General features: G+C 39.4%; 1 protein-coding gene and 1 pseudogene across 2 annotated transcripts in view; one reads left to right on the top strand and one right to left on the bottom strand.

The window, feature by feature from the left end:
• Nucleotides 1-23,839, top strand: part of ABL2 (ABL proto-oncogene 2, non-receptor tyrosine kinase) — a 131,154-nt gene that overhangs the window by 20,171 nt on the left and 87,144 nt on the right. The window lies entirely within an intron of this gene.
• Nucleotides 22,392-23,396, bottom strand: LOC108301300 (annotated as a pseudogene).

Below are 23,839 nucleotides of genomic sequence, written 5' to 3'. Positions count from 1 at the left end.
TTTTTCCTTTGAGATGGAATCTCGCTCTGTCACCTAGGCTGCAGTGTACCTAGGCTGGAGTGCAGTGGCAGGATCTCAGCTCACTGCAACCTCTGCCTCCCGTGTTCAAGCCATTCTCCTGACTCAGTGTCGCGTGTAGCTAGGATTACAGGCATGCACCACCATGCCCAGCTAGTTTTCGTATTTTTGGTAGAGACGGGAGTTTCACCATGTTGGCCAGGCTGGTCTCGAACTCCTGACCTCAGGTGATCTGCCCACCTTGTCCTCCCAAAGTGCTGGGATTACAGGCATGAGCCACCTCGCCCAGCTGCCTTTTAAAATCATATTTTCCACATGTAAAGTATTTGCTTTTAATGTATTTCTGGCCTGGTACAGTGGCTCACACCTGTAGTTACAATGCTTTAGGAGGATGAAGGGGAAGATTGCTTGAGGCAGGAGTTTGAGACCACCCTGGGCAACATATCAAGACCCTTGTCTTTAAAAATAAAAGTTAGCTGGCTGTGATAGCATGTGCCTGTAGTCGTAGCTACTAGGGAGACTGAGGTGGGAGGATTGCTTGAGCCCAGGAGCTGGAGGTTATGGTGAGGTGCGATTGTGCCACCGCACTCCGGTCTGAGTGACATAGTGAGACCCTGTTTCTTAAAAACAAAAATTAAAAAACATGTTTTTATTACTTGAAATCTTTGGCTGCGGTTTAAGAGCTTGCCATTTTGGGTCATTTTTCTGAATCTCTGAATCTCCTGCTGGTTTGGTTTTCTTTTCCTGAGAGTGAGTATCTGTATGAGGGTGTTGGTTTTTTTAAGATAAAATTTTTGATTTTGGTAGCTAGAGAAACATAGGTATAAAAATTTAGAACTGGAGGAGACTGTAGAAGTCACATGTTCTAATACACTTGAATTACAGATGGGTAAATGATGCTTGGATAGTTGAAACAAGTTGATTATGGACCCATCGCTTAGCAGTAGATGTACGGGGAGAAAAGTATCTTTTCCTCATCCATTGCTAGGTTCATGGCTGAGACCAGTACTGCAAAGGACAGATTAATGAAAAGAACTTTCAAATTTATTTAAGTTTTATGGGACATGGAGCCTTCAGAAATGAAGACCCAAATAAACAGGGAAACTTGTGTATTTTTATGGTTAGGTTTGATGGGAGAGTGGACAGTGTTTGGAAGTCCGATCGAACAAAGGGAGAATGATCTAATGGTAATAAACTGGGGCGAATTTAGTGAGGCTTGTTTCGTCAGATTCTTCTCACTGCCCCTGTGTCTTCAGAGATAAGGACAGTCCTTTCCTCTGCATAACGGGAGGGTAACTCTAGAATGAGGGGCTTGTGACCTACTTCACAGAAGAAGATCAGAGAATTTTTTTTATGGTCTGCTTCAGAGGAGAAGGGCAGGAGAAGGTCAGAGAGACCACCTTTCTGTTGTTCCCTCAAATGCCAAGGTGCTGTATTTTGGAGTAATGTGCCCTGAACCCAGCCTTAGGGCACAGAAAGACTAGAATCTAACCCATATTTCTAGATGTAGTTTCTGGTTACCTTTTGTTGGTGTCTATTTTTTGCTTTTGGCAGTATTATTGCATTATTTATTGAGCATTTATATGCCAACTTTTTTGTAAACTTTATCTCATTTAGTTCTTAGCTGATAAATGATGAAAATGGTTTCCAGAACAAAGGATGTATAACTCCAAAAGTTAAAGTCTTAACCATTGTGCTTTAGTGGTAGAATGATTTAGGGATTGGGTGCTTGTGTGTCAGACATTTTATCCTATTATCTCATTTAATCTTCAGAACAGCTCTGAGAGCTGAAACTCTGGCTTTACAGACAAGGTCATTTGGCTAAGAGAGATTATCCCTTCAGGCCACAGGGCTAGTAGGTTGCAGAGCTTGGTTATAAGTTTTGTGGTTTCCCAGTTCTCTGCTGCATCTAAGGGGAGATATTCTGCATTGATATTCCAGTCTTCCCAGCGCCTTCATGATAATATGATAAGTGGAAAAATCAAACATATACATGCAGCCATAAAAAAAGAACAAAATCATATCTTTTGCAGCAACATGGATGTAGCTGGAGGCTGTTATAATTAATGCAGGAACAGAAAACCAAATACCTCATGTTCTCACTTGTAAGTGGGAGCTGAACACTGAATACCAATGGATGTAAAGATGGGAATAATAGACATGGGAACTACTCGAGGGGAAAGAATGGGAGGGGCAAGGGTTCAAACACCTGCTGGGCACTGTGCTCACTACCTGGGTGACAGGATTATTCACACCCCAGACGTTAGTGACACATAATTTACTCATGTAACAAAACTGCACAGGTACCCCCTGAACTTAAAATAAAAGTTGAGAAAATAGGTATAACATGTACGATTCACTTTATTTGTTTTGTTTTTTTCTTACAATTCATGTTATTAAAGGTTAATAAATATAACTGTTTATTTTGAGACTAGTCTTCATGTACCATTTTTGTGCCTTTCTCAGATACTTTGTATACAGTACTTGAGCCTGAAGTAAATATTTATAAAGGGAAGGTAGATAACTGCTGCTATCAGGAAAATACTTATTAAAAAAAAAAAAGGATATTTAAGAGATTATTAGAATGACTTTCCTGACCTTGTTTTCTTACACTAACAATCCGTGAAGCATTTGGATTTTCTGATTGTTTTCAATGACAACGTCAGTCAGAGATGTAATCACTTACAGGCATACTGTTAATAGCGTGGACTCTGGTGTCTGTCTATGTGGGTTTAGATCCTATGTTAAATTTCTGATTTTGGTAACTTGACATAGGTATAAAAAAATTTACAACCTTAAGAGACCTTAGAAATAATGTATTCCTGGGCAAGTTATTCATTATGGGTCTCTTTTCTCATCAGTAAAATAGTTGTGCTAATAATACCTACCTCATAGAGTTGTGAGAATTAAGGAATTATTACATGTATGATTCTCATGATTAATGGTAAGTACTCAAAAAGTGATAGCCATTATTGCCCTTTAAACATTCCTTTTTTTTTTTTTTTTTTTTAGCACTTTTATTGGTTGAAATAGGCTTTAAACATTTGTAAATACATTTAAATCCAATCTAAAAAATGTTAAGTCTGAGAGAATTTTGGGATTTTATTTTCATTTCTTTTTAAAATTGTTTATAACTATGGATTTCCTTTTTTTTTCTTTTTTCTCTTTGCATTTTAGTTTGGGAAGAATTTTGATACTTTAATGAAGGTAGTAGTGGCTGGGAGCAGTGGTTCACGCCTGTAATCCCAGCACTTTGGGAGGCCGAGGTGGGTGGATCACAAGGTCAGGAGTTCGAAACCATCCTGGCCAATATAGTGAAACCCTGTCTCTACTAAAAAAAAAATACAAAAAAATTAGCTGGGTGTCGTGGTGAGCACCTGTAATTCCAGCTGCTTGGGAGGCTGAGGCAGGAGAATCACTTGAACCCGGAGGCAGAGGTTGTAGTGAGCCGAGATCACGCCACTGCACTCCACCCTGGGCAACAGTTTGAAACTCTGTCTCAAAAATAAAAAATTACAAGGTAGTGTACTCTATCAGTCTTGTTCTGTGCCTAGGCTTAATTAACATAATCCTGTGCTTCTGGACTTAACAATGTATAGTTTTTTGTTTTAATGCTGACATTCTGATTGGATATGCCCAGCACTTCACTTAGGTAAATCACAATCTTTCTTTCCTCTCTGAGGACGCTTTGAAATGATCCTAAAATACCTTCAGATAGAAGAAGTGGTAGAAGCCCTAAAAAAAAAAAAAAAAAAAAAAAAAAGAAATGGAGAATCTGAGGAGCTAACTTCAGAAGGTGATGGAGGGGAATGTTGTTATGTGGGCATACTGGGGATCATGACATTCCATGGACAGGCATCATTGCACAGCAGTGATGCAGTCTTAGAAATTAAGACTGCATATTCTGTCTTTCTCGAACTGCAGGGATTGGCATCTCTTTTTTGCTCTGTACATCTGTTCAGTTTTCCGTTCTTCCAGCTGGCTTTCTCAGTTTCAGCTTGTATGTGGAGTGTAATGGCTGCTCAGCTCCTTTATCAAGAGAATTCTCCATCTTTTCTTTTCTGCATTTCTTTCTGCTGCTAAATGGCTCCTTCCTTTTAAAAAAATTTAAATCATTTGTTTGTTTATTGAAGGGTCAGTACATTTATGTGGGTTTAAAATTCAGTAGATACAATACGAAGCCTTCCTGCCACTTCTCCTCAGCCACCCAAATTTTGGCAATCCAAATCACCAGTTCCTTGTATATACTTTCAGACATATATTATGTATATGTACCTGTATGCATTTATAGTCTGCCATTCTTTTTTTTCTCTCCTAGACCATTGGAAGCTGTTATGTAGCTTATGTTGGAAATTCTTTCATGTCAGTAAATAAAGAACTTGCTTTTTAAAAAATGGATGCATAGCATTTCATTGTGTGGTTGAATTATATAATTACTTTGTTTTCAGCTTTTTGCTGTTTTTAACAGTACCCTAGTACAAACCCTAATATGTGTCATTTTAGACATGTGCTAGTATGGCTATGGAATAAATGCCTTGAATTTGGAATTGCTTACAGAAAGGGGATGGGTATTTCAGAATAACCATGTGTTGAATGAACTTTTATCCACCATTTTGTATGTAAAATCCTGTGTGTATTTGATTGTATTTCTGCACTTTAAGTTCTCTTAATTTGCCTGTCAAATAATGTGCCAGTAACACACTGTTTTAATTATTGTACTTTTATGATATGCATGTATACATGTAATGCGTAATGGTAGTTAAGGGTATTAACTTGAACTAAACTGCTGAGCTTTAATTCTTGTCTTTACCACTTTCTTAGCTGTGTGACCTTGGGCACGGTATTCAACAACCCTGTCATGTCCTTATTTGTAAAATAGAGATGATAATGATACCTATCTAAAGAGCGCTAATGCAAGGATTAAATGAGTTAAGCTATATAAAGTGCTTAGAAAAGTACTTAGCATGTAGTTGGTGCTGTATAAGTATTAGGCTTTTTTTTTCTTTTTTTTTTTTTTTTTTTTCCTTTTTTTGGCAGGGTTAGTTCCTCTTCATTGCTTTTTTTTTCCCCCCCAGAATATTCTGGCTGTTCTCGTTTGCTTATATTTTATATTAATGTTAGAATCAGGTGGACTGTGTAATCAGTATAGACTAGGTAGTAAGTTAGTACCCACAACAACAATCCCCCTACCTGTCCTCCCTCATCTCAGTGGATTAACACATCCAAAGTTTCTCACTTGCAATACATATCCCATATGGATCTTACCCTCCGTAGAGCCCCCTAAGGAGGTGGTAGGTGGGCTATGCCCATTGTCACCCAGAGACCCAGGCCGACAGAGTCTTTGACCCATCATTCTAGAAAGCTGGCAGTTACCATTGCAGAAAGAAACAGTGATGAGTACTAGTGAAAACCTCAAAAGTCAGAAGGGATGTATATCACTTCCTTTTGCATCTCAATGGCCAAAGCAAGTCATATGGCCCTAAGTAATGCAGTTGGGGAAGGGGGCAAGTGTAGGTGCAGTTTTTTTATGTGCCTGGAAGGGCAGCTGGAAATATCTGATGAAGAGTTGTAATGGACTGGGCATGGTGGCTCATGCCTGTAATCCTAGCACTTTGGGAGGCCAGGGAGGGTGGATCACAAGGTCAAAAGTTTGAGATCAGCCTGACCAATACGGTGAAACCCCATCTCTACTAAAAATACAAAAATTAGCTAGGCATAGTGGTGCACTCCTGTAAAATTGTTATGCAGGAGGCTGAGGCAGGAGAATCACTGGAATCCAGGAGGTAGAGGTTGCAGTGAGCCGAGATGTGTCACTGTACTCCAGCCTAGGCTACAGAGTGAGACTCCATCTCAAAAAAAAAAAAAGTTGTGATGACTTTGCTTTGCTGGTTACTAAATATTTGGGTCACCCGTTGTTACATGCAGCACTCTGAGCACCTTCCTTAGAGACACTACTTACATTTCTATCTAGTAACCACATTTATCTGAAACTCTAGAATAAGTGATGTTCAGAGTCTATTAATCAGATTCAGAGGCGATTTCTCTTGGTCCAGACAACTGTGAATGAAACAAATAAGTTATTCATTATTCATTGGTCTGAAACAATCATCTTAGTTTTGTTTGATTTTTTTTGTGTTTGTTTGTTTCACTCTGTCACCCAGGCTGGAGCAGTGGTGGGATCTTGGCTCACTGCGCTCTCTGCCTCTCAGGTTCAAGCGATTCTTATGTCTCAGTCTCCTGAGTAGCTTGGGTTACAGGCATGCACCACCACATTTGGCTAATTTTTATATTTTTTAGCAGAGAGGAGGTTTTGCCATGTTGGCCAGGCTGGTCTTGAACTCCTGGCTTCAAGTGATCTGCCTGCCTCGGCCTCCCAAGGTACTAAGATTATAGGTGTGACCCATGGACCCAGATCATTTTAGTATTTTTTAAGTTTCCTTGCTGGGTGATAGGAGTGGAGCTGCAGAGGGAGCTTTCACTTTTAACTCTACGTATGTCTCTATTAGTTGATTTTTTTTTTTTTTCTTTGCAGTGAGCAGATAGTATGTAAAAGGAAATATTTTGCCAGGGGCATTGGCTCACACCTGTAATCCCAGTACTTTGGGAGGCTTAGGTGGGTGGATCACCTGAGGTCAGGAGTTTGAGACCAGTCTGGCCAACATGGCGAAACCCCATCTCTACTAAAAATGCAAAAATGAGCTGGGTGTGGTGGCATTTCCCTGTAATCCCATCTACTCAGGAGGCTGAGGTAGGAGAATTGCTTGAACCGGGAGGTGGAAGTTGGGGTGAGCTGAGATTGTACCACCGTACTCCAGCCTGGGCGACAGAGGGAGACCCCATCTCAAAAATAAATAAATAAAAGGAAATATTTTAAAAGCCTAAAATATTTAATCCTTATACCAGCTCTCTCTATTAGATAGGTATCATTATCATCTCCATTTTCCAAATAAGGACATTGAATTACTGGGATGTTGAGTAATGTGCCCAAGGCCACACAGCTAAAGAAGTGGTAAAGACAGAGTCAAAGCCAGGCAGTTTAGCTCAAGTGTACACCCTTAACCACCATGCCATGCTGCATGTTATTAAAATACAGTTTTTAAAACAATGTGGTACTGGCACATAAAGAATACTCTTATCCTAAATTCATATTAGATGAAATAATGTATAGTACGTGGGGCCAGAGCTGGAACATGAGACCTGAGACCTAACTCTAACCTATTGCCTACCAAAATGTATGTATGTAGCTTGTAACAATAATAAAAATGTAGGTTTTTTTTTTTTTTTCTTATTTGCAATGAACATAGCAACAAAAATAACTGTTTACTTTGAGGAGCATGATCTTTGGAATAATAATACTTAAAAGTGAGGAATGATCTAAGAAAGTTACCTGGAGAGGGATGACTTCAGTGAGGGGGTAGTCTTTACCAATAGGGAGGGTGGTGGTACATACTAACTGGTTTCTAATTTGAAGATCTTTTCTGGAGTACTTAGTTGTATTTTATATATTTTGATCACTGACTTTCTTTTTTTGACGCAGAGTTTTGCTCTTGTTGCCCAGGCTGGAGTGCAGTGGTATGATTTTAGCTCACCACAACTTCTGCCTCTTGGGTTCAAGTGATTCTCCTGCCTCAGCCTCCCAAGTAGCTGGGATCACAGATGTATGCCACTACGCCCAGCTGATTTTGTATTTTTAGTAGAGGCGGGGTTTCTCCATGTTGGTCAGGCTGGTCTTGAACTCCCTACCTCAGGTGTTGACCACTTAGATTTAAGGAAACAGCTTACAAAGGCAACAGAAGAGTGGAAAACCTTTATTCTTTGTGCAAGTTTTAAACATTTAATAAAATGTTTGTTAAAATACAGATATTTTGTTTTGTCTTTAGGAAAAATAAAATGTATAAGCCATTTATTTACTACATTCTTCCTTCTCTGATGGGAAATGAAAAAAATTTTAAATCTTTATTACAGAAAAAAAATAAGCACAAACTAAAACAAACCCCATACCCACTTTCTTACTGGGAGACAACAAATCTAATAAAAGTTCTGGGGTATATCCTTTTAAATCCTCTTTCAGCGGGGCGTGGTGGTTTATGCCTGTAATCCCAGCACTTTGGGAGGCTGAGGTGGGTGGATTACGAGGTCAGGAGTTTGAGACCAGCCTGACCAACATGGTGAAACCCCATCTCTACTAAAAATACAAAAATTAGCCAGGTGTGGTGGTGTGTGCCTGTAGTCTCAGCTACTCAGGAGGCTGAGGCAGGCTAATTGCTTGAACCTGGGAGGCAGAGGGTGCAATGAGCCGAGATCACACCATTGCACTCCTCCGTCTCAAAAAAATCTAAACAACCTTCAGCCCTAGACCTTCCCTCTGACAGAGCCTACCCAAATGAGAAGGAATCAGAAAACCAATTCTGGTAAAAAAAAAAAAAAAAAAAAAGCCTCTTTCATGTGTATCATTTTGTATCGCTAACCAAAATATATACAAAGCAATTTTTTGTTACTTTTTTCATTTCATATATTTTGAACCTTCTACACTTGAGACTTTAAATTGAAGGAGAAAGGGTTTTTGGTTGGTTAGTTTTTGTTTTTACCTTTATTTTAGAACTTCACATTTGTTTCTTTTCACACTATTTAACGTTCAGTACTTTTGCCTTTTTTGTTATTTGTTTCCTCTGTTAGATTCAGTTCCTTGAAGGCGTCTGTATTCATTCTGTTAAGCTCATATAACATACGGACAGGACATACATTAACAAGTGATTGTAGGGAAAAAAGGCATTAGACATTTCAGTGGTTATTTTAGGATACAGATCAATCACTAATTCACTTGCAGTCCAGTGTTACTTAAATTGCTCGTGTAACCAAAAACTAAGGAAAAACAAATTTGTATATAGATATTTAAGGTCCTTTCCTATTTTTTAAGCTGAGGTAAAATATTCTTGTGATGTTAATTTTTTATGTGACCCGTTGAACAGAACATACTTAGTCTACGGTATTATTAACTATTGAAAACAAAAATGTGTAGGAGGACAGCAAGGTTATATTTTATTCCTTTTAAAATGTCATGAGTTTTAAGAAGAGGGAAGCGTGGGTTTCCTGTCTAGTTTTTAGGTGGTGATTTTTAAAAGACTAGCACTTCCATAGGGTTAGCAGCTAATTTGTAAATGTACATATTAATTGGTAATAAGCAGAAGTAAGGGCACTTTTTTCTTTTCTTTGCTCAAAAAGTATTAACAGTTACTGATTCTGTTATGGTACAGAAGACCAATAATGATCTATATGTTAAATTGCATCAAATAGTGGGCAAAGTGGCTCACATCTGTAATCACAGCACTTTGGGAGGCTGAGATGGGTGGATCACCTGAGGTTGGGAGTTTGAGACTAGCCTGACCAACATGGAGGAATCCCATCTCTGCTAAAAATACAAAATTAGCTGGGCGTGGTGGCACATGCCTGTAATCCCAACCACTCAGAAGGCTGAGGCAGGGGAATTGCTTGAACCCGGGAGGCAGAGGTTGCGGTAAGCAGAGATTACACCATTGCACTCTAGCCTGGGTAACGAGTGAAACTGTGTCTCAAAAAAAAAAAAAAAAAAAAAAAAAAAAAAAATTGCATCAAATGATGTTTATCCCAGTGTGCTAAGATTATTATTATTTTTTAATCCTCTTTAAATCTTTTTTTTTTTTTTTTGGTTCCAGTGAACCCTCTTTAAATCTTTCTCATAGGTATTCTCCTTAAGCATAGACAAATAATTTAATAATCTCATAGTTTGTCCACTGTGTTTGTGGCTTGTAAGGGTTTTAAAAGTTGGGCATAAGTAGCTGATAAGTTACAAAAAAGATACAAATTTCAATAAGGTAATTTTAGTTAAAACGACAGGAATATATGATAGAATATATTGTTTGCTGGGAAAAAAGTAAAAAAAAAATGACAGGAAATGGGGGTTCATTTTTAATAGAAAAACACGGAACCCCAAAAACAAGGCAAAAAAAACTACGCTATTTCCAAAGAGAACATCTCAGTTGTGCAGAAAGAATTAACATAGTAGGCTTGATTGAGATTGATATCCTTAGAGAGGTCTGCTTGCAAGATTGGCCCTTGGCTGGCATCTAGGAATTTGGATTTGGGGAGGGTTTCGACCATTTCCAGCTAAAAAGAATGGCCTATGGTGCCTAAGGTGTTTGTGTAAACCATGTGGGTTATACAGAACACCTTTCTTTCTGGGAGTCTGGAATTTTGCTGTGTAGTAGGCAGAGGGTGCTTATATGATCACCCCCTAAGAAGAATTTTGGAGACAACATTTTATATATGTTATAATTCATTGCTGGAGGAAGTGTGTCCTGTGTGACTCTACTGGGAGAAGATTTTTGGCACACTTGTGCCTGATTTTCTCTGGACATTGCCCTCCCCGCCTCCATGCACCTTTTTCCTTTGCTGATTTTGCTTTATATCCCTTTGCTGTGATAAAGCACAGCCGTGAGTTTTCTGACTCCTCCTTGTGAATCATCAAATCTGAGGGTGTTCTTGAAGACTCCCAGCGAAATAGTGGATCAGATAAGTTTATAATTGGAATCTACCCATGTTCATATAAAGTCTCTACAAGGAAACTTCCAAAAGGTAGATACCATTTTTTGGGATTAAGTTGTCCCCATATAGGGTAAGAGATAAAATAAGTGAAAACTAAAATTACTTTGGGATCTGAAGGGAGAAAAAAAAGGTTCTTAATTTGTGACTGATAAACTTCTGTTTAGGGTCTGTCTTTGTGAAACTGTATCTTGGTGTCTAGCTATCTGAGAAGGTTCTGTACTGTATAGACATGTATTATTCAGGAAGCAGAACTGAAAGTTAGACAACGTAAATGTAACTCAAGAAAGCATTGTGGGCTGGGTGCGGTGGCTTGTGCCTGTAATCCCAGCATTTTGGGAGACTGAGGCAGGCAGATCACCTAAGGTCAGGAGTTCAAGACCAGTCTGGGCAACATGGCAAAACCCCTTGTCTACTAAAAGTACCAAAATTAGTTGGCAGGATGGCATGCGCCCATAATTCGAACTACTTGGGAGACTGAGGCACGAGAATCTGTTGAACCTGGGAGACGGAGGTTGCAGTGAGCCAAGATTGCACCACTGCGCTCCAGCCTGGGAGACAGGGCAAGACTCCGTCTCCAAAAAAAAAAAAAGGCATTTGGAGCCAGGCGTTGTGGCTCATGCTTGTAATCCCAGCACTTTGGGAGGCTGAGGCAGGAGGATTGCTTGAGCCCAGAAGTTTGAGACCAGCTTAGGCAACATGGTGAGACCCTGACTCTACCAAAAATTAAATGTTGGCCGGCATGGTGGTACATGTCTGTAGTCCCAGCGCTTTGGGAGGCTGAGGTGAGAGGATTCCTTGAGCCCAGGAGTTCAAGGCTGCAGTGAGCCATGATCATTGCCCCTGCACTCAAGCCTGGGTGACAGAGAGAGACTCTGTCTCAATTAAAAAAAGAAAAAAAAAAGTAAAAAGAGAAAAAGAAGCATTGTGATGTAGAAAGTGCGTGAGTTTTGGAACTAGGTAGATCTGGGTTAAAATTCTGATATTAACTCTGATTATTTGAACTAATTATTTCTTCATTTATAAAATGAGAATAATGCCTGCTGTGTAAAGTGGTTTGAGAATTAAATTAGATAGTGTATATAAAGCTTCTACCACCGTATCTTTCACATGATGACTCAAAATGTGAGAGGACATTTTCTGCTAAGTTGTAGAGAGATGGAGAAGTTTAAAGGGGAGAAAAAAGGAGAAAGTAAAGTTTCTGTTTCTCTTCTGTTTATTGTTTGATGTGAGATTGCATAGGAAGATTAAACGGGAGAGAAGAAACATTAAATTTAAATTTTAGAAAATGGAATTTTAAATGTATCTCTACAGTCACCCACTGGGACTTTTTGTAGTTTATTTTTTATTTTATTTTTATTTTTGAGACAGAGTCTCACTGTGTTGCCTAGGCTGAAGTGCAGTGGCACGATCTCGGCTCACTGCAACCTCCGCCTCCCAGGTTGAAGCAGTTCTCTGCCTCAGCTACCTGAGTAGCTGGGATTACCTCAACCAGCTTACCAGGCGTCCTCAACCATGCCTGGCTAATTTTTGTGTTTTCTAGTAGAGAAGGGGTTTCACCATCTTGGCCAGGCTGGTCTTGAACTCCTGACCTCGTGATCCACCTGCCTCGGCCTCAAAAAGGTGCTGGGATTATAGGCATGAGCTACCGCACCTGGCCTATGGTTTAAGAACTAGGAATATCATAGGCCGGGCGCGGTGGCTCAAGCCTGTAATCCCAGCACTTTGGGAGGCCGAGGCGGGTGGATCACGAGGTCAAGAGATCGAGACCATCCTGGTCAATATGGTGAAACCCCGTCTCTACTAAAAATACAAAAAATTAGCTGGGCCTGGTGGCGTGTGCCTGTAATCCCAGCTACTCAGGAGGCTGAGGCAGGAGAATTGCCTGAACCCAGGAGGCGGAGGTTGCGGTGAGCCGAGATCGCGCCATTGCACTCCAGCCTGGGTAACGAGAGCGAAACTCCGTCTCAAAAAAAAAAAAAAAAAAAAGAACTAGGAATATCATAAGTACAAAGTCATTAAGAGGATGGAAGAGGCATAGAAACTTTATGAATGTTTTCCATACCTTTACAGTAAGGTTATCATGAATTATTTGACACCTGTGTGTTAGTAGATTTCAGTAACTGATTTAAAAACATTCAACCTTTATTCCCTTATGAATGCTTTCAGATAATAATGAGATAATTTGGATAAATTTATAGACATGGTACCCTATTAGAATTTATAGAATGAGGGCCGGGTGCGGTGGCTCAAGCCTGTAATCCCAGCACTTTGGGAGGCCGAGGCGGGTGGATCACGAGGTCAAGGGAGTTCAAGACCAGCCTGGCCCCCGTCTCTACTAAAAATACAAAAAATTAGCTGGGCATGGTGGCGCGTGCCTGTAATCCCAGCTACTCAGGAGGCTGAGGCAGGAGAATTGCCTGAACCCAGGAGGCAGAGGTTGCGGTGAGCCGAGATCGCGCCATTGCACTCCAGCCTGGGTAACGAGAGTGAAACTCCGTCTCAAAAAAAAAAAAAAAAAAAAAAAAAAAAAAAAAAAAAAAAAAAAAAAAAAAAGAATTTATAGAATGCATGTTTAGAAAAGATAGTGGCATCTTGAAACATAATTGTATGATTCTGGTATATGTGGCTTTTATTTTATTTTTTTTTAAGATGGAGTTTTGCTCTTTTCGCCCAGTGAAATGCAATGGTGCAACCTGGGTTTACTGTAACTCCGCCTCCCAGGTTCAAGTGATTCTCCTGCCTCAGCCTCCTGAGTAGCTAGGATTACAGGCACCACCACACCTGGCTAATACTGTATTTTTAGTAGAGACGGGGTTTCTCCTTGTTGGTAGGCTGGTCTCGAACTCCCGAACTCAGGTGATCCGTCCGCTTCGGCCTCCCAAAGTGCTGGGATTACAAGCGTGAGTCACCACACCTGCCTGGGGTTAAATATTTTCATATTGTTGTGTAACCATCCATGACCATCATCCATCTCCATAACTCTTTTCTTCTCCAGACTGAAAGTCTATATCCATTAAACTAATTCTCCATTTGCCCTTTTTCTCCAGCCCTTGGCAACTACGTTTTACTTTCTGCCTTTATGAGTTTGACTACTCTACATTCCTCATATAAATGGAATCATACTTTGCCCCCTTTTTAAAATTGTAATATTATTTTTTGAGATGGAGTCTTGCCCTGTTGCCCAGGCTGGAGTGCAGTGGCATGATCTGTGCTCACTGTAGCCTCTTCCTCCTGGGTTCCAGCGATTCTTCTACCTTAGCCTCCCGAATAGCTGGGACTATGGGTGCACGCCACTATGCCTGGCTAAATTTTGTATTTTTATTAGAGACGGGGTTTCACTATTTTGGCCGGGCTGGTCTTGAACTCCTGACCTCAGGTGATCCACCCACGTTGGCCTCCCAAAGTGCTGGGATTACAGGCGTGAGCCACCGCACAGCACCTGGCAATATTTGCCCTTTTGTAACTGGCCCATTTCATTTAACTTAATGTCTTCGAAGTTCGTCCATGTTGTAGCATGTGTGAGGATTTTTTTTTTTAATGGCTGAATGATGTTTAATTGCATGTATGTAGCCCATTTTCTTTACCCACTCATCTGTTTATGGTCTACTTTGGTTGCTTCCACCTTTTGGCTATTGTGACTAATGCGGCTACGAACATGGACGTGCAAATACCTCTGAGTTCCTGCTTTCAGTTCTTTTAAATATGTATACACAAACGGAATTGTTGGATCATATGGTAATTCTGTGTTTAATTTTTCTGAGAAACCACCATACTGTCTTCCATAGTGGCTTTACCATTTTATATTCCCACCAATATTGCACCAGGGTTCCAGTTTCTCCACACCCTCACCAACATGTGTTATTTTCTGTGTGTGTGTTTTAATAGTAGCCATCCTAATGGCTGTGACATGATATCTCACTGTGTGTGGTTTTTTTTTTTTGGAGACAGAGTTTTGCTCTGATGCCCCAGCTGGAGTGCAGTGGCAAAATCTCAGCTCACTACAACCTCTGCCTCCCGGGTTCCAGCAATTCTCCTGCCCCAGCCTCTTGAGTAGCTGGGACTATAGGAGCCTACCACCATGCCCGGGTAAATTTTGTATTTTTAGTAGAGATGGGATTTTACCATGTTTGTCAGGCTGGTCTCGAACTCCTGATGTCAGGTAATCTGCCCGCCTCAGCCTCCCAAAGTGTTGGGATTACAGTTGTGAGCCACCATGCCTTGCCTTTCTTTGTGGTTTTGATATGAATTTCCTTAATGATCAGTGATGTTGGGCGTCTTTTAACAGTGTTTATTGGCTTTTTGTGTATCTTTTAAAAGGAAATTTTGAAGTCCTTTGCCCAATTTTGAATCTGTTTGCTTTTTTGTTGTTGACTTGTTGGTTTTTGTTTTATAGTGCCATTTTTTTCTATCATTAACCCTCTCTTTTTTTTTTTTTTTGTCTTGCTCTTGTCGCTCTTGCTCGAGTGCAATGGCACGATCTTGGCTCATAGCACCCTCCGCCTCCCGGGTTCAAGCAATTCTGCTGCCTCAGCCTCCCCAGTAGCTGGGATTACAGGGATGTGCCACCACACCTGGCTCATTTTGTATTTTTAGTAGAGATGGGGTTTCACCATGTTGGTCAGGCTGGTCTCGAACTCCTGGCCACAAGTGATCCGCCTGCCTTGGCCTCCCAAAGTGCTGGGATTATAGGCATGACCCACTGTGCCCAGCCTACCTTCTTTTTTCTTTAAGCATATTAAACACAACATAGTTGTTGCCGAGTAACCAGTTATCCCTAAATTTAGCAGCTTAAAACAAACAACATTTATTATCTCACATGATTCCTGAGTGTCAGAAATCTGCAAGTGGCTTAGCTGGGCGATTCTAGCTCATAGTCTCTCACAAGGTTCCAATCATGTTGCTAGATGGAGCTCTTGTATTCTTCAGTAGATTTTAATTATTTGCAGAAATATGAAATGTTTTATGTGTAAATAGTTTTGTGTGTAAATAGAGTGTTGATACCTTAAAAATTGTTTTTTAAAAATCTTTATTCCATATTAGCAGAAATTATATGTTTAAAAAAATCATTTTCAAGCCTCCATTGGTAGTTACTCAATTAATTATTTATTTATTGTCTGACTGAGTCTTGCTCTGTCGCCAGGCTGCAGTACAGTGGTACGATCTTCGCTCACTGCAACCTCTGACTTCTGGGTTCAAGCAATTCCCCTGCCTCAGCCTCCTGAGTAGATGGGGCTACAGGCATGCGCCACCACACTCGGCTAATTTTTTGTATTTTAGTAGAGATAGGGTTTCATCATGTTGACCAGGATGGTCTCGATCCCCTGACCTCATGATCAGCCTGCCTCGGCCTCCCAGAGTGCTGAGATTACAGGTGTGAGTGACCACGCCCGGCCTCTCAGGTTTATTTTTGATAACCCCTGGCTCTTTTAGAAAGCACCCTGCTTGATGTTCATGATTTGGTTGTTGACATTTAGTTCAGTGAAGTAGTTTAATTTCCATAAAAACTTCCTTTGCCTTAAATTATATTACTGGGCAACTGTTAAGGAAGATTGATTTTCAGTTGCCAAATTCATGGCCTTGTAACAAGATTCTTGGAAGAGGTTGTTGTATTTGAAACATTGGAGACGATATTTGTCAAAAAATATGTTTCCACCTTGCAGGACCTTCATTGTAGTCAAAAATATGAAATTTATAAAAACTAATATTAACTCTGTTTTAACCATTGGGGAAAAAAGATATATAGGTGAGATTATAAAAAAGTGAATTTATTATGACAGTTTGATTTAGTAAACCAAGAAACTGTTCCTCACTAGTCCACTAGGGGATACTCCAGTATTTAGGATGAAAATCTGGTTGCCAGTATAACTTAAAAATGAGGCCAGGCAAGGTGGCTCACACCTGTAATCCCAGCACTTTGGGAGGCCAAGGCAGGCAGATAACTTGAGGTTAGGAGTTAAAGACTAGCCTGGTGAACATGGTGAAACCTGTCTCTACTAAAAATACAAAAAATTAGCCGAGCATGGTGGCAGGCACCTATAATCCCAGCTACTCAGGAGGCTGAGGCAGGATAATTGCTTAGACCCGGAGGCAGAGGTTGCAGTGAGCCGAGATGACGTCATTGCACTCCAGCCTGAATGACAGAGCAAGACTCTGTCTCAATCAATCAATCCACTTGCTTACCTGAAAAAAAAAAAAGCAGACAGGGCTGGTTTGAGTTACGGATTTGACAATAATAGTCACCTTTAGAAAGAGCCTTCTACGTTTTTAAAGTTTGGAAATGTTATGTGATTTCATTGGCCACTTTTTCTGGTGGTGTTGCCTCAAATGGACTTCTTTGAGCACTTTAGAATAACTGATTATTACATTTTTTTCTTGGTACATGAAAATCATGGTTCTCTTTTTTTTTTTTTTTCCAACTTGTGTCCTCTTTTGGAAATTCAGAAAGGCTAATGTTTGGTGTGAGTTCGTTATAACTTTCTCCATCATTCCATGTATGCTGTTCAAATGTTTACCTTAGAAAGGTATGAAATATATGGCTTTGATACAGATAACAACACAGAAAATAATTCATTCTACTATCAAAGATATTTTCAGGGTTTAATGTTATCATGATTTCTTTCCAGTAATTTAAGAAGTAATTGAAAATAGACACAGTGTGACTTAATGCTTTAAAGAAAAATGTGAAAAGTTGAGTCCTATACTTAAAATAGGAAAATTTCAAGAAAATTCAGGTTCTTGTATTTATTAGGTAGAAGTTATCAGACTTAATGTTTCAGAATATACTTCAATTAACCAAAATTTATTCTTAATTTACTTTTCCTAACCTAGTTAAAAATTTTTTTTTCTATGTGATATGTGTTATTTTTCTGCATGTCATGTATTTCATTCTTCTGTGCCTGGCACATAACTACTTAAAGGTTAAGTGAATTGTCAGATTTAACTCAATCTACTTTAGTTAATTTACTTGATTTTTCTGCTACTTACAAGTACAACAAATGAGTGAAGTTGTGTGCCATTATGACCACATGATTTGGAAAATGGAAATTCAGGCAGTGTAGGAGAAGAACAAGGATATTTATTTGTCCAGTGAAAATAAACGTGGTCTAGGATTTATTGAAAGTTGGTTGTAATATGAGCCTGAATGATACTTTTACAGGTTGCATTTGACATTCTCTTATCATATTTTTTGGTTCATCTCTGTCTCCCTAATGAAATGAAATAGGAAAGAGCTAGAGAGTGCTGGGATAAATATCCAAATGCCTTTTAGTTGCGCATTTGGATAGGTTGACTAGCATGCTCAAGGTGCCAGCTATATCTTCCTGTGGTACAATAAGAGCCAAGGTATTCCTGTGGATTTTCATAACCAATTCTATAATACTGAGTATAGTTAGTTTCCTTGCTATGTGCAGTGACTAACAAAGGAGTGGAATATGATTGGTTTAAGTATTTTGTTATATTTTGACTGTAGGGGAATGGTAAAATGTCACAAAGTATCAGTTACTCTTCTGCTTTTATACTTTGTTTGCAATTAAATGTATCTTTTTTAAAAAAGATAATATAAAAGCAAAAGAAAAACCATTTATAATGCTTTTGCTTAGGTCCAACCTTAATTTTTATATGACAGTTTCCAAATGATTGTCAAATTTTCTGTCTCATTTCAATAGAGGGAGTAATTGTTCTATTTGTCATTTAACATGACACAGACTGTTTCTTAGTAATTTTTTTTCAAAACTCTTTAGTGATTTAAAAAAAATCTTAGCCGAGTGTTGATTATTTAAATGACAGGAGAATATGTGTATATAAAGTGATTTCAGAGGCCGGGCGTGATAGCTCATGCCTGTAATTCTAGCACTTTGGGAGGCCGAGGCAGGTGGATATCACCTGAGGTCAGGAGTTTGAGACCAGCCTGGACAATATGGTGAAACCCTGCCTCTACTAAAAATACGAAAAATTAGCCAGGTGTGGTGGCCCATGCCTGTAATCCCAGCTGCTTGGAAGAATGAGGCAAGAGAATTACTTGAACCCAGGAGGTGGAGGTTGCAGTGAGCCGANGAGTGCAATGGCGCGATCTTGGCTCAAGGCAACCTCTGCCTCCCAGGTTCAAGCAATTCTGCTGCCTCAGCCTCCCCAGTAGCTGGGATTACAGGGATGTGCCACCACACCTGGCTCATTTTGTATTTTTAGTAGAGATGGGGTTTCACCATGTTGGTCAGGCTGGTCTCGAACTCCTGGCCACAAGTGATCCGCCTGCCTTGGCCTCCCAAAGTGCTGGGATTATAGGCATGACCCACTGTGCCCAGCCTACCTTCTTTTTTCTTTAAGCATATTAAACACAACATAGTTGTTGCCGAGTAACCAGTTATCCCTAAATTTAGCAGCTTAAAACAAACAACATTTATTATCTCACATGATTCCTGAGTGTCAGAAATCTGCAAGTGGCTTAGCTGGGCGATTCTAGCTCATAGTCTCTCACAAGGTTCCAATCATGTTGCTAGATGTAGCTCTTGTATTCTTCAGTAGATTTTAATTATTTGCAGAAATATGAAATGTTTTATGTGTAAATAGTTTTGTGTGTAAATAGAGTGTTGATACCTTAAAAATTGTTTTTTAAAAATCTTTATTCCATATTAGCAGAAATTATATGTTTAAAAAAATCATTTTCAAGCCTCCATTGGTAGTTACTCAATTAATTATTTATTTATTGTCTGACTGAGTCTTGCTCTGTCGCCAGGCTGCAGTACAGTGGTACGATCTTCGCTCACTGCAACCTCTGACTTCTGGGTTCAAGCAATTCCCCTGCCTCAGCCTCCTGAGTAGATGGGGCTACAGGCATGCGCCACCACACTCGGCTAATTTTTTGTATTTTAGTAGAGATAGGGTTTCATCATGTTGACCAGGATGGTCTCGATCCCCTGACCTCATGATCAGCCTGCCTCGGCCTCCCAGAGTGCTGAGATTACAGGTGTGAGTGACCACGCCCGGCCTCTCAGGTTTATTTTTGATAACCCCTGGCTCTTTTAGAAAGCACCCTGCTTGATGTTCATGATTTGGTTGTTGACATTTAGTTCAGTGAAGTAGTTTAATTTCCATAAAAACTTCCTTTGCCTTAAATTATATTACTGGGCAACTGTTAAGGAAGATTGATTTTCAGTTGCCAAATTCATGGCCTTGTAACAAGATTCTTGGAAGAGGTTGTTGTATTTGAAACATTGGAGACGATATTTGTCAAAAAATATGTTTCCACCTTGCAGGACCTTCATTGTAGTCAAAAATATGAAATTTATAAAAACTAATATTAACTCTGTTTTAACCATTGGGGAAAAAAGATATATAGGTGAGATTATAAAAAAGTGAATTTATTATGACAGTTTGATTTAGTAAACCAAGAAACTGTTCCTCACTAGTCCACTAGGGGATACTCCAGTATTTAGGATGAAAATCTGGTTGCCAGTATAACTTAAAAATGAGGCCAGGCAAGGTGGCTCACACCTGTAATCCCAGCACTTTGGGAGGCCAAGGCAGGCAGATAACTTGAGGTTAGGAGTTAAAGACTAGCCTGGTGAACATGGTGAAACCTGTCTCTACTAAAAATACAAAAAATTAGCCGAGCATGGTGGCAGGCACCTATAATCCCAGCTACTCAGGAGGCTGAGGCAGGATAATTGCTTAGACCCGGAGGCAGAGGTTGCAGTGAGCCGAGATGACGTCATTGCACTCCAGCCTGAATGACAGAGCAAGACTCTGTCTCAATCAATCAATCCACTTGCTTACCTGAAAAAAAAAAAAGCAGACAGGGCTGGTTTGAGTTACGGATTTGACAATAATAGTCACCTTTAGAAAGAGCCTTCTACGTTTTTAAAGTTTGGAAATGTTATGTGATTTCATTGGCCACTTTTTCTGGTGGTGTTGCCTCAAATGGACTTCTTTGAGCACTTTAGAATAACTGATTATTACATTTTTTTCTTGGTACATGAAAATCATGGTTCTCTTTTTTTTTTTTTTTCCAACTTGTGTCCTCTTTTGGAAATTCAGAAAGGCTAATGTTTGGTGTGAGTTCGTTATAACTTTCTCCATCATTCCATGTATGCTGTTCAAATGTTTACCTTAGAAAGGTATGAAATATATGGCTTTGATACAGATAACAACACAGAAAATAATTCATTCTACTATCAAAGATATTTTCAGGGTTTAATGTTATCATGATTTCTTTCCAGTAATTTAAGAAGTAATTGAAAATAGACACAGTGTGACTTAATGCTTTAAAGAAAAATGTGAAAAGTTGAGTCCTATACTTAAAATAGGAAAATTTCAAGAAAATTCAGGTTCTTGTATTTATTAGGTAGAAGTTATCAGACTTAATGTTTCAGAATATACTTCAATTAACCAAAATTTATTCTTAATTTACTTTTCCTAACCTAGTTAAAAATTTTTTTTTTCTATGTGATATGTGTTATTTTTCTGCATGTCATGTATTTCATTCTTCTGTGCCTGGCACATAACTACTTAAAGGTTAAGTGAATTGTCAGATTTAACTCAATCTACTTTAGTTAATTTACTTGATTTTTCTGCTACTTACAAGTACAACAAATGAGTGAAGTTGTGTGCCATTATGACCACATGATTTGGAAAATGGAAATTCAGGCAGTGTAGGAGAAGAACAAGGATATTTATTTGTCCAGTGAAAATAAACGTGGTCTAGGATTTATTGAAAGTTGGTTGTAATATGAGCCTGAATGATACTTTTACAGGTTGCATTTGACATTCTCTTATCATATTTTTTGGTTCATCTCTGTCTCCCTAATGAAATGAAATAGGAAAGAGCTAGAGAGTGCTGGGATAAATATCCAAATGCCTTTTAGTTGCGCATTTGGATAGGTTGACTAGCATGCTCAAGGTGCCAGCTATATCTTCCTGTGGTACAATAAGAGCCAAGGTATTCCTGTGGATTTTCATAACCAATTCTATAATACTGAGTATAGTTAGTTTCCTTGCTATGTGCAGTGACTAACAAAGGAGTGGAATATGATTGGTTTAAGTATTTTGTTATATTTTGACTGTAGGGGAATGGTAAAATGTCACAAAGTATCAGTTACTCTTCTGCTTTTATACTTTGTTTGCAATTAAATGTATCTTTTTTAAAAAAGATAATATAAAAGCAAAAGAAAAACCATTTATAATGCTTTTGCTTAGGTCCAACCTTAATTTTTATATGACAGTTTCCAAATGATTGTCAAATTTTCTGTCTCATTTCAATAGAGGGAGTAATTGTTCTATTTGTCATTTAACATGACACAGACTGTTTCTTAGTAATTTTTTTTCAAAACTCTTTAGTGATTTAAAAAAAATCTTAGCCGAGTGTTGATTATTTAAATGACAGGAGAATATGTGTATATAAAGTGATTTCAGAGGCCGGGCGTGATAGCTCATGCCTGTAATTCTAGCACTTTGGGAGGCCGAGGCAGGTGGATATCACCTGAGGTCAGGAGTTTGAGACCAGCCTGGACAATATGGTGAAACCCTGCCTCTACTAAAAATACGAAAAATTAGCCAGGTGTGGTGGCCCATGCCTGTAATCCCAGCTGCTTGGAAGAATGAGGCAAGAGAATTACTTGAACCCAGGAGGTGGAGGTTGCAGTGAGCCGAAATGGTGCCTTTGCACACCAGCCCGGGCAACAAGAGGGAAACTCTATCTAAAAAAAAAAAAAAAAGAAAAAAAGTGGGATTTCATACAGAAAGGTTAAGGTTCTTACACTATCATACAACATCTAATAATTTCATATTAGATGAAATTATTTGATTTTGAAAATTAAGTGCAGCAGTCTATTTCCTGACAGCTGGCAGAAAGCAGTGCTTATTCTTCCTAACTGTTGGTTTGTAATCCTCATCCTTTGTAATGTAGTAAGAATATAAAGTACTAGGAAGACTATTAGTCTAGTATTGGTCCATGAAGGATTTCATTAGTGTTATCATTCTAACATTCTGTGTTTTCTTTTCTTTTTTTAACATAAGAATATCACTATTTATTTTTCTACAGGTAATTTTTCTGTGGCTTCAACATTGTCTCTTCAATATTAAAAGAAAAATATCCCAAAGTTTAGAACCGGATCACTTGGCCCTTTCTCTTCTTATCTCCTCCCAGTTCAGAATGCCTGCATCTCTTAATGGCCAGCATCCTCTTGGGTCTGTAGTTAGGATCAACACATTCCAGCCTTAGCACAATCTTCTTTGTGGTCTTAGCCTTCTTCTGGAAAATTGGCTTTGTCTGCCCAACATAGCCACTCTGCTTCCGATCATAGTGCCTTTTTCACTGGGCATACAAGGCATCCTTGCCCTTCTTATATTGTGTCACTTTGTGAGGCTGATGCTTGCCACACTTCTTACAGAAGCTTCTTCGGGTTTCAGGTCCGTTGACCATCTTTGCAGCAGGGCTGTTCTGTCTATATGATGAAAACAAGAAATGGCATGCAAGACCCTCGTCTCACGCAGCTTTTGCCTAACTGGGTTTTCTTTTCTGAAAGTGACCCCCTTCCTGTGGCCTTCTTGGCAGTTGAGAGGACCACTGTTTTCAAGAGAACTAGGAGTGGCTTCCTATCTAAATAGGGACTAGCTGTGGTTAGAAGAGGAAGTGGGAAATGACTGGATCACTGCTTCTGCTTTTCCCTACTTAACACACGACACTTTTTCCTTCCAACTCCATTACCAGGCCTAGGACCTTAAATTCTGGATATAGTGGAGCATATCCTGGAATTTTCTTTTGTTATGGCAACTTTGGTGACAGAGTTTCTTATAACAATGAAACTTGGTGACATTGTGAAATATATATTTGGTTTTTATTCTGTTTCCTGCCCGCCCCCCCCCCAAAAAAAAAAAACCCTCCTAAAATTCTAGGACTCTCTTTAGTGGTTAGAGTGCCTTTTGTATGCTAATGAGATGACTGGAGGCTGGGGACCCCCTAGGTAGCTTCAGGATGGGGGCTGGTCACCTGAAAGACTGAGGCGTGATTAGAAGGTTGGGACTTTCAGCCCCCACCATCTCTCTGGAGAGGCGAGAGGCTGAAAGTTCCGATCACCAATGGCCAGTGATTTAATCACTTATGCCTGTGTAATGAAGCCTCCACAAAACCCAGAAGTACTGGGTTCAGAGAGCTTTGGGATAGCTGAACACATGGAGGTTCCTGAAGGACTCTGCTCAGCTCCTCTGCTTCTTTTTCTTTCTTTCTTTCTTTTTTTTTTTTTTTTTT

The sequence above is a fragment of the Cebus imitator genome, unplaced genomic scaffold, assembly GCF_001604975.1.
Source record: "Cebus imitator isolate Cc_AM_T3 unplaced genomic scaffold, Cebus_imitator-1.0 Scaffold33, whole genome shotgun sequence".
NCBI classification, from domain to species: Eukaryota; Metazoa; Chordata; class Mammalia; order Primates; family Cebidae; genus Cebus; species Cebus imitator.
Note: the sequence above shows the minus strand (reverse complement) of the source record. Positions and strands in the feature narration are given on the sequence as shown.